Below are 12067 nucleotides of genomic sequence, written 5' to 3' on the forward strand. Positions count from 1 at the left end.
TCTGTCTCTTGCCGCGCGGCTCGCCCTCCTTGCCCGCGCCGTTCCGGCCTCATCTTGCTGGTCTTCTCGCCGTCTACTCCTCCCGCGGCTCGTTGTCGTCCGGTGGGGCTCGGCGAGGCTGAGTTTATGACTCTCAGCTTTATGTCTTGCGCTGCCTACCTCTGAATAACGTTCAGACGCTGGTTTGCAAATCAGGTTCTGGTTTATTTCAGGGCAGGTACAACGTTGGTAGAAAAAAGCTGAGAGTGACAGGAGCGCGCCGGTGCGGGGTTTAAATACCCCGCGCCGGTCAGCGCCCCCTCGCTCACGGTCACGTCACCCCCCTTTGTCCCATGCGTTGCCCTGCCGGTGGGTGAGGGTTTCCGGGATCGCCCATCGGCAGGTTTCCATTCTTCTGCTGATTGCTTTCAGCTGGGCGATCCCCGTTGTATTGCCGCTGATGGTTTGGGTGGCTCCGTGATTCCTTTGGCTATTGTTTGTTGGCCGTTAGTCGTTGTAGGTTGATGGCTACTTAACTTGTACCCCTTCACCTATTTCCTTGTCATTGTCATGAGTGCCATTGCGCTGATGACTTTAGCTCAACGGCACTCATGACAATTGGGCTTGAACTGATCCTGGCTAATCCCTCTTTCTCAGCCTAATCTGTGTGTGTGTGTGTGGGTATATACCTTCAAGTCAGTGTCGACTCCTGGCGACTGCCTGGACTAGTCCCTAGGCATATTTTCCTAGAAAACATGTTTTACCATTGTCTCCAAGGTCACCCAGCTGGCATTGTGCCTAAGGTGGGACTAGAACTCACAGTTGCTTGGTTTCTAGCTTGGTGCCTTAACAACTACACCACACTGGCTCTCAGCATAATCTGTTTTATAGTTATTGTGATAATAAAAATGCAAGTACGGAAAATCTATATATAGTATGTTGTACTGAACTCCTTAGAGAATAAGGCAAATGAAACTTCCCTTCAAGTGACTTCATGGGCATGCCTATGTAGTTTTCTTGGCAGGAATACAGAAATGATTTGCCATAGGAAGCTTTTCAATTTCCCAGGGTAGCCTCCAGCCCTAATATTCCCTAGAGGTCTCCCATCTGAATGTTAATGAGGTCTGTCTGCTTAGCGAGTGGCCACACCTGTTCAGAGGTACCATGTCAGATCCTACTGATGCCTCCTAAACTCAACTGAGTATTTTCCTGGGATTGCACAGCTACCATACTGCTTCTTTATGGAGGTCCCTCTGCCTTTTCAGAAGCCCTTCTGGGGCTCCAAAGTGCTGCATATCCCTAATAAATTGCTATACAAAGAGCACCAGTAATCTCTTAATAAAACAAAAGAAAACTCCATCACTGTTCTTGTTAATAGGGAAATTATATCTTAATCACAATGGCAAGGGGGATCCATAGTTGTTTTTACTACAGGTCCATTATTTTAATTCTGGGGTTACCCTGAATCTCCATCCAGATCATGTGGAACATTCCTAAAAATGGTAGACATTGTGATGGGCACACAGCCAAAAGGGAGAGTGCTAGCCAAGTCAGTCTCATGACTCCTCTCTTTTCTCATATGTAAGACTGCTCCCCTTAAAGCTACACTGCAGAATTTTCTTCTTGTCCAGGACCGCTCTTCTTCGTTGTAATTTGCAGGGGCAATGTGTCAAAGCCATAATAGATGAGAGCTGGTGAGGGTGAAGCAAATCAGAGAGATGGAATCTCTATTTCAATAAAGGTGAGAATAGGCTCTAGAAAAGTAATTTTACATAAATCTTTCCTGCCTATCTTCCTAAATCTGAAATAGAACTGTGGGGAATTTGCAATTGCAGTAGGAATGGAGAAAACAATCCTAGGTTCTTAGCTGATGTGCCTGGCCTGTCTTGTGCAAGGGATATTTGGATTGGAAAACAAGGAGCTTGAGACCACACAAACATCTTAATGAAGGTTTTGTTCAAAGCAGAATTGTACCTGTATGGCCAATGCAACTGCCTCCCTGCAACCCCAAAATATGCCCTGAGAAAATCCTACAGCATGATGTAGCATCATGCCTAATACCCTTCTACTTAAAAAAGGGGCAAGGTTTTCTATTTTGATTTAAAGGGGGAAAAAATAGCCAACTTGTTTTTGAAAGTAAGTGCTAAATTTTTGCTCCTTAGAAGCCAAATATTTTCCCCATATTTCTCAGGAATAAATGGGTCCCTAAGATGCTGGTGGTGACAGAATGGGGATATTTGCACATTTAATAATAATAATAAAAATGTATGCATGGCATCATCATCAATAGCTATGATTCAAAGAAATAAGGAATTTTATAGCACCATTTGTAAAGGTCACAGAAATTGTTCCTAAAGGAGCAGATTTTTTAAAAAGGCTATTATAGATGCAAAGCCTTGCCTTCAAAGGACCACATTTGTCCTAATAAAGGAGGATGATTAAGTACCCAACAAATCTTCCTGAATTAGAGGACACTTACTCCATTTGCTTATCTTTAGTATGCATAGCTGCACAAACCAGCTCTCAGACAAACAACTATTGGGAGGCCCAATAGTTATGAATCTTGCATTTATAATTCTGACTCTTGCTATGAATCAGCTATGAATCTTGCTTTTCACTTTTGGATTTAAATTCTATTTAGGCTGTGAACTCTTTGGGGAGTGAACCGGTTTTGTAGCTATATTTTCATTTTTAGACAAAAAATTACAGAGTAACAGAGAAGAGGACTAGATGATAAGGATGTGCAGTGCTTCAGGTTTGATTCCAAAAAGGTGCTTTGGAGTGCACAAAAGTGTGAACTTCAGTGCCTACCTGCCATCCTTTAAAGCAGTCACACTTTTTCTTAAGATCATGGGGCAGCTGCAGGGGGTATGTAGCTGCTTTGAAGACTCGGTGGCAGATGCAAAGTACCTTTTTCGACTTCTTTTCAAAGACTTGAAAAGCCAGTGGCTGCAGGAACTGTAAATTTACTGATTTGCTGTTTGCTTATTTGCCTCCATCTTCAGTGTTCTCCGTCATCCAACAACTAGATCTGGTGGTGTGATTCTGCCACAGACTCACAATAAGGTTACCTAAGTTCCTTGCTGAGAGCACTGTGAATTGTGAATGACTGGCAAAACATCTGGATAGGGATAGGAAGGAAACCACTGCAGAAAGGTGTCATGTTCACTGTTTCAATGTGCACTGTACATCGTAACATTTCACATGCCATGGTGCTGATGCGCGTTTCTGTTGGGAGGGAGCTGCTGTGAAACCTTGTGCCAAGCTCTGTATCTATGTTCATTTCAATGGAATGTGTTTGGGTTATGTGCTCTGCTCAAGGACTTTTCCCGCAGACCATCAGAAGCCGTTAGGAGCACCTGGGATTGTGAGCTTGGGAAGATTCTACGGGGGGAGGGATCTCATTTGTACTGAGGGTTTTTTAGTTTGCATTTGGCATGCTTTTCCCATTCTCAGCTTTCTTTGTGATCCTGCATACTATTTTTTAATAAATCAGATATCTTTGTGAATCTGCTTCTGAGTCTGATGGTGTTTTAGAGTAGGCATTCATTACAAAAGGTGATCCAGATTCAGTGTAGGCAAATTTCATAATTAGCTTTGGGCCTGGGTGATGTGGGCTGGATTGGTCAACCCCGTCTTTGAGTTTTCCATACTTCTTCACCCAACTCCAAAACCTCTTTACTGGTGCCTAAAAAAACTTAATTCAAAACCAAGTATATGTAATTTATATGTGTTTTCCCATTTCATATAGAATTAAATACTAATCTATTTTACCAGTAAATGTCTATAGATTTCTGGATTTACAAAATAAAGATGAATGTTTTATACTATTCTATTTGGATATTTTTCACCAATAGGTGTCAGGAGAACTTTTAGAATTTGAAGAAATCTACAGTTATTAATTGAGGTAGTTAATCTGCATGGGTTACTTAAATATGAAATTATTTATTAATTGTCAGGAATTATCCATTCCCTAACAGTTTGTCTTTCCGGATAAGAAAAATTCCATAGATACTCAGTTTTAGCACAGAGAAATTTTCTCTCTCTCTCCCCCTCTCCTTCCCACCCCCTGCAGTTGCATGGCTTCTCACAAGCAATGGGTGTATCAAGCCAGGTTCACACTTGGCTAAATGCCTGGGCTTGAAACAAGAAAGCTCCCTGGACTTGCTTATGTTTTTCAGTCATGCTGGGATAGGGTAATGGTTGTTACGGGCCGCTCAAGGAAGCTTCCAGAGGAGCCTCCATTTTATCCCATCATCAACAGCCTTGTAGGGTAGGTTGGGCCAAGAGTGGCTGAACCAAGTCATCTAGAGAATTTCCACAGCTGAGAGAGGACTTAAGCCTGCGTCTTCAACATCTTAACCACCGCACCACACTGACTTTCTTCCTGATAAGGAATCCACAGGTCTTCAGGCTAAATACCATTTAAGGCAAACTCCACCACTCAACATAGAATAGTCCACACAATTCAAATTAAAATGTGGCCTTGGACCAGAAGTTACAATTGGGATGTATCTTATCACATTCCTGCAGAGCAAATTCTGTGAAAGTTGCAAATCTATACATAGGCCTTTGTGCTGGCTTACATATCATGTTATGGCTTATTCAACAAATCACAATAGGCTGAGTCTATACAATATGCTAAGTCAAAACCAAATGAACCACTTTTTGATTTATGACTATATATGTAAAAGAAAAAAAAAGTCATTTTGAAGACTGAGCTACCTTTCCATAATACAGTGCCTTTTTTATTCCCAGAAGAATAACTAGAAGAGGCATCCAAACAGAGTTGAAATGGCTGAGTCTTATCAGTATTTTCTTGAAGTTAACTGAAAGGCAACCCACTTCCAATAGCAGTTTTGATTACCATAATCTGCATTATAGATCTAACAGTCACAATTTCCTCATATTGATTTCGTATGGAAGAAATATATACATACACATCCATTCTACCCTATCAGCTTGAAATTAGTATGTCCCAGAAGTAGATGTTATTTTTGTTTCTTAAGAACAAAGTTCAAACAACGAATAGAGACAAAGATACTGAAAGGTCTATTTTTTGGTTAGATTATTAATCTTTCAAACAAATGAATATGCCCCGGGAGAGCCCGGGAAAGGGTCTGCCATCTCTTATTAACTGGCTTAGCAGACTGCATACATGAATAATTCAGCTAGGAAAGCCTTTTTTTCCCCTGATGATGCATCACCAAGTCTCTAAAGAATTAACACCGAATCATGAAATGCTGGAAAGGTGTGTGTGTGTGTGCAGTCTCAATTCCCCTAGGGGCTGTGGCAGTCTATACATATATGCATTGATACAGACCCATCATGCTATTCCCTTCTGAGATAAGAAACATTATGCAAAGTGCAAAAAGGGAATAAAAATAGGAAGCCAAAGTAATGAATGCCATGAGACAAGAAAAAGAAATATAGCTAAAATTAGTTTACAGCAACACCCTACCTCTCCCTACCGTTCTATCTTTGCAAACCATTCTTACTTCCCCCATGTCCATCCATCTCTTCATCCATTCCTTTTTATTCTTTAGCTGTGGCAATAAGGGAGATTAAATCTGTTTTCTCTCACTTAACTCTTAGCATCTGAGTAACTATCAACGACCTTTTGCTTGATCCTGTGTGCAGCACAAATAGTAATACAGTTGCTCTGTTTGGGACATCGATTAGTGCATTATTTCCATAAGGAAACAGGTTACCTGTGATGATGGCTCAGCAGCTGGAATGTGCTTGGGAAGTTTCATCTTCAATGGCAATTTGGTCAATTTTCCAGGTGAAAAGGAGCCACAGAAATACAAATGAAGTGAAACAGAATAATTTCTGATGCACATACACAAGTGCACCCCCTTTAATTTCAAAATTTCAAAATTATAGCTTCCACTTCAACACGGATATTCATAATTATGAATTACAAGGATCTGGTGGGGTTAGGGAAGCTGCAGGGATGCAGGAAAACATTTTTCTGTCACTTGTGTTCTCTTCCTTTCTATTTAACATAAATCTGGAAGACATCTTTATCTACTATGTTTTCTCAGACTGGGTGTTTATTTTCAAAACAGAAGCTTGAAAGGGTATGGTTTTGTGTGATTTTAACTAAGAACTAGGTGCATCTACAGATTTACTTGCACAGGATTTTGAAAAATGCTCTCCAACACCCCAGGATGGCATCAAGTTGGGGAAAGCTAAAAATTTCTTCACGTATCTTTATGTCTCCTGTGAAGACTTGGCAGAGGCTGAACATCTCCATTTGGCCTGGAGAGTTGAGCATAGGATATCCTCTAACTTTCCAACTTACAGTTCAATATGGCATTGGTAGAATAAGACTGTCCAGTGGATCTTGTTATTCCAGGCAAGCTTATATGAGCTTATTCAGCAATAAATCCCTCTGCATTCAGCTGGATCTACTTCCTGATAACTGTGCATACATATGCAGCATGTAAAAAAATGCTATAGATTATTTGTGCAACCACATCTTCTGGCAGAAACTCCAATTTCTTATTCAATATGGGGAAATAACATCTGTCATGGACAATTTCATGTGGTGGGGAAACTCTACCAGTTAACATACACCATGTGCTAAGTGCTGGATATATATATTAAGCCCTGCAGTCCCAATTTTTTGAGTTGCAAAAAGGCCAGCAATCACTAGAGTCAGGTGGCCATACAAATTGAAGGAAGGAATGAATCCATCAGTAAATGGCAACAAGGAATTCAGGTTTTCTGTATGCTTCTGCTGCCATCTAGTGGTCCTCTGCAATACTGCAGATAAGGTAGTCATAACTGTATTCAGATAGTAAATGTCAAAGATACAGAATTGTAAATGTTTCTATGAATTCATCTGCTTCCAAACCTACAGTAGTCTGGATGGATGGACAGGAGGTAACTATTGAATACTGCTTCTAGCACACAGCCTGCCTTTATAAAGATGCCTGTCTGGCTAAAATTCGAATTATTCAGCATTTCCACTGGGTTTAATTCCCAGCCTTCTTATTTCAATATTGTACAATCTTGATTTATTGCTATATTCTTCAGTCTATTATTTACTCATATTCTGAATTTATTTCATAATTGTTTTAAATGTTATTAGTTGCTTTGGTGAGTCCTCAAACTAAATGCAGGGTAAAATGTTCTAAAAAATAAAATAAAATAAGAGACCCTTTTTTAAAAAAAGGCTCACTCAAATAAAGTAATACGTTTTCTCCTGGTAGACCCCTATCATTTCCCCCCATTTCTTAAAAAATGAGTTCCTATGTCCAAAAAGCATGAGTATGAATTCTTTAAAAAATTTAGTAACCAGAGAGAACAAAAGCCTTCAAAGCTAGAATTTTCTGCTCTTTGGATAAAATACCAGCCAATAGTATGCAATGACTCCAAGCAGAATTCAGAAGCTGAATTAACACATCATTCTAATCTAGCATGTGCTTTGCTTGATTTGTATGTAATGTTGTGGCTGAACCAGGCCACTATGGATAGTTAAAAGAAACTGTGGCTCACTATGAAACATAAATTTAATCAGAAGACTAAGTGTTAAACTTTTATCTTAGTATATTTGTATCCTGAGGCAGATATTTCCCCCCCAGTTTATACACTATCTCTTAAAATTATTTCAGGTAAGACTATCAGTGGTGAAGGACAAGTAGTGAGAATAATTTAGACTATAGTATTACAAGGGAAGGTGGAGTTGGGTAATTTTCAATATCACACACAGTTTTGGGCATTATTTTTACCATATTATCTGGCTCCTTTTCAATATTCAGTATTCCTCTTTTGCTCCTAATGTCTAAGTACATTTGGTGACAATTAGTCTAAAATATTTTTTGAACTCTTTGAAATGAAAATATGCCTGAATGACAAACACACTTTCTGTTGGCAATCTCTCTCTACCTGCTGGCATCATTCTGGCCACTAGGTGTCAATGTTATTCCACAGTAGTCAGCACAGCTGCAAATGAGGGAGACCTGGAAGCCTATTGTCCAATAGCAAATATAGAGACATCATCCTTTACAGGACACTTGTGAATTAACAGGAATGACAAATTAACTTATACAAACAGGACACATGTATGAAGCTAGGAGTGTCATGCTTTCTACGTGATAAGACACTACTGTGGGATATTAATCTTCTTTAAGGTTTGAGGGCATCGCTCAGTTTTTAATTTTTTGCAAACTTCTAATTATTATTGCAATAATAATTTAGCTGCTGTCAAAGTTTATGAAGAAATATATTTTCTACAAATAAGGACAAAATTACTGAACATAATGTATCCATCTAGAGCATGAGTGGAGTCCCTGGGTCTCTCCAGTTACTGTTTTGCTACATTTTCCACCATTGCTAATAATCAGCCATCTTGTTTGGGGTTGGCATCTATTAATATCTGAAGTGATTCAGCTCCTTGCACCCTCAATATGCCAAGGACAATAATGGCTATATTTAAACTTGCTAAGCCATAGTTTACTTAACCAGGAATTAATACATTAATTCAGTTGCTTGATTTCACATAATCCAAGCACCTTGAAGTTTAGCAGGTGTGCAATCCCAGTCAAGCTCAGGCCCCATCTGAAGAACTAGTACTGTATCTGAATTCTGCAGCAAACGTTCACCCCTTAGTTGATGATGAAGATAATATTTGGATGCTGCATTGCACAGCAGAACAAAGAAGGGAGCGAGGAAACCAGTCATGGAAAATAAAATTCAGAAGATTATACTAACATTTGTTCTGGTGCACATCCAACTGGAATTTCATTAAGGTGGAAAAAATCAAGATATAAAAACAGTAGAACTCCTGTTGTGCCACAAAGTGTTCAATAGACAGGTCATGTTAAAATAGAGCCAATACTGAAGCAAGCATTTTTCCCCCTTGATTAAGAGCTAGGACGGGAAACTTGTCCTCCAGATGTTTTGGTAAACTGGGGACTACTCAGCCTCAGCCAGGTCATCTAGGGCTTATATTTAGAGTTTCTTCATTGTTTTCTTGGCAACTTCTTGTAGAAGACTGAGATTGTCAGTGATTTCCTTTAATAACTCTCATTTCATATGTAATTATTTGTGTGTTTCCAATGAATCCTAACACACAAAGGACTTGCTATGGCTACAGTATTGTGACTAAGGGCAGATGTGCACTTTCTGCTTGGCCCATTGCCAATGTGGGACACTAACTACTTCCTCAGTACTGGAATGGGTGACATTGTCCTCCTCCCATTGCAAATGCATCCTGTGTCTGTGTTTTACAGCTTTGATTCAAAACGGATGCTTTCTAGCCTGAGCTGTCTTAAACTCTTCAGAGTGAAGAGTCGCCAAAGCTTTGTTCCATTCCAGTAACAGCCCCAGCTTTGATTAGCTTCAGTGCCTGTCATGCCCCCTCCCCTCCAGCAGTCCCATTTTGTCCTGGACCACCAGATTGCTATGTTCTCTGCTGGTTGGCAGTTGCTGTTTTTTAAAATAATCTTGAGGTTGATCCAATGGTGGCCTGTTAAGTCAATGAATATTTTTGACCCTAAAGTCTCATCCTCCATGGGCACCCTTTCAGTTTCTGCACAGGCTAAGTGAAGCATTTTCCTATTACTTTTCCACTCCCTGCCCACACTACTGCAAAGTTTCCCTTCCCCTTATTAAAACATCCTTAAATTGCAGCTAGAACCTTGCTGCTTTGTTTCTATGAAGCTGATCCATCCATTCTTCCTTTCTATAAAATTTCCACAGACCTACAGAAGAAGGTAGGAATGAAAGAACAATTATACTGCTTTGATTATTGTAGCATCAGAGCAGCAATAGTACCATAAGGGGAAAAAAAGGAAAAAGAAAGGGCCTGTGTTAGAGTCAAAGGAGAAACTATGAGAAGAGGTGTGAAAGCATCCATGTGTGCAAACATCTGGGAAAGCAAAGGAAAGGCATAGGGATAAGAGAGAACAGTCCCTAAAAAGAACAGGCAGCATTGGTAGTCTAGTCCACAGAAAGAGAGTGGCCAGCAAGGCTTGCCCCTTCTTCTCTGCATGGATAGGAAGGGCAAGAAGCAAAGGAGCAACCAATCAGGTCTGAGTCCTAGCCTGGCCCCATGAACAACCCACTATAGTCTAGACCTGAGTTTCTGAAATTCTGAAGAAACAGTCAAGAACATCATCTGAGACAAGCAGCCTGACTGCAGGATGGAATTGCCCTTAATATAAAATCTCCAAATCAATTATGGATTTCAGAAGCCAGTGTTGGGCAAGTCATCTTATCTAAGTCAAGCTTAGTTATGAACGTAATTATCAGTTCTCAGAAAGAAAGCTATGATATAGTTAAGTGAAAATGACATGAACATTATTCTACTTAAAGGCAAAGTTCAGGAAATACACTTTTGAGGGAATTTGCAAACTCTGAAATGGGTAAATCATCTGAACATCAGTAACTTGCCAGATATTCCCAGTGGGAATTTCAGTGTCAAAGAAATACAAAAGTGGTTTACCATGTGATGCATACAACTTCTGCTAACAGGAAAAGGAGGAAAATGTAGAGAATCACTGTATACAGAAACAATAGAGTCTTGTAGCACTTCGGATTCTAACGAATTTATTACAGTGTAAATTTTCTTAGACCAGAGTCCTCTTGAATGGCTGTATGAAGTCTGCTAGTTAGAAGATGCTCATTGTTGTGCAAGGAAAATCTTATAGGTCAGGGAGAAAAAATTATCAAGTCCAACATGTTAAGATTTATTGAACATAGGTGGCTTTTACACAAACATCCTGGCATAATATTAGGGTCTAGAAAGTTCATTGCTTTGGTCAGATCACAGGTGATAGAACTGACATGAATATATTGCAACTGAATGTTTCAAAAATGGCTGAGGCCAAGAATGAAATGTTTCTCCACTGTGTATTAATAATGTTAATATCTGCACATTGATAAAGTTAATGTTAGATTTGTGCCCATTTATTCTTTTGTGTAGAGACTGAATTCTCTAAAATGAAGAAGTGCATTGCTGGAAACTAAAGCTCATATTACTCTAGAAGAGCAATCTTCTTCAAATCAAGGATGTTATGGCTGCTATTATTAGGCCTTATAGCAGTGTTAAGTCTATAGTTATTCGATTTGAGGATTTTACAGGATCCTGACCTGTTTCTAACCAGTTCCTGCTAATGAATACTTGTTTTAGATTAGGGTACTGTCCATATGCAAGGATGAGCTAAAGGCTTATAATGGAGGTATATATTTTTTCAGCACAGATTACTAATAATACCAGAGATACTGATAGTATTAATGAAATAATAGGTTTCAGTAGTTCTCTAGATTCATACAGTATTATAGAAAAGTCTACTTTCTCAGATCTGAAACCGAGTTTGTGAACTTGTTTTGCCCATTCTTAATAAGCACACACAGAAATACAGAATAAAATTAATTGCTTGGGACTTCTCATATATATTCTGATAATTCCATCTGGTGTTATGGAATTTTAAGCTTTTAAAACTTTTTTAAACTCGATGATTTTTAAGATGTGCTGGTCTTAAAAAGGGTTTTTTAAGATTGTAATACTGTTTGAATGGTAAAACTGTTCTTACCACGAATTGTTCACATAGTTGCTCTAGGAACGTCTTATCAATGAAAGCAGGGTAGAGATGTATAAATAAATAATTTGGGAGGAGATTGCCTTCTACTTTCCCCAATTATATCCATTTTCTTATAACAGTGTATCATCCTATATCCCAAGGGGGCCCTTCTGAGCTCAAGAGGACCTGGCAATATGCATTGGTCTTAGGCTGTCATCTTTGTTGGATCAAACAACTAATTGTTTGAGGCAGATGCCTCTTCTTAATGCTGCACGGTACCAAAATGGTACTGACTTTACAGGAAAATGCTTAGCTTAAACAGACACCACTTGGAGACTCTAATCTGTCAGGAAGTTCCCATTCCTTCTAGTTACTCCTACCACCCCTAGAAAAACAGCTGCATTTTCCTGAGAGTGTCATTATTTCCGGAATAATTTTAAAACCACGGTTGCAGAAGGCTCTTACAAGGCACTCTTCAGCCCTTGGTGCATTCAAATGGTTGACTAGAGAGATTCGCATAACCTTAACTGTAGTGGCATGAACAACATAACCAG

At 39.4% G+C, this 12067-nt stretch overlaps 1 long non-coding RNA gene across 1 annotated transcript; it reads left to right on the plus strand.

The window, feature by feature from the left end:
- The first annotated feature begins 600 nt into the window (after positions 1-600).
- On the plus strand, positions 601-3809 carry LOC134494189 (uncharacterized). The gene is made up of 2 exons (XR_010067648.1): positions 601-3135; positions 3538-3809. It is a non-coding gene; the product is annotated as an uncharacterized LOC134494189 (long non-coding RNA).
- Positions 3810-12067: the final 8258 nt, after the last annotated feature.

Source organism: Candoia aspera, chromosome 3, assembly GCF_035149785.1.
Source record: "Candoia aspera isolate rCanAsp1 chromosome 3, rCanAsp1.hap2, whole genome shotgun sequence".
In the NCBI taxonomy this organism is placed as follows: Eukaryota; Metazoa; Chordata; class Lepidosauria; order Squamata; family Boidae; genus Candoia; species Candoia aspera.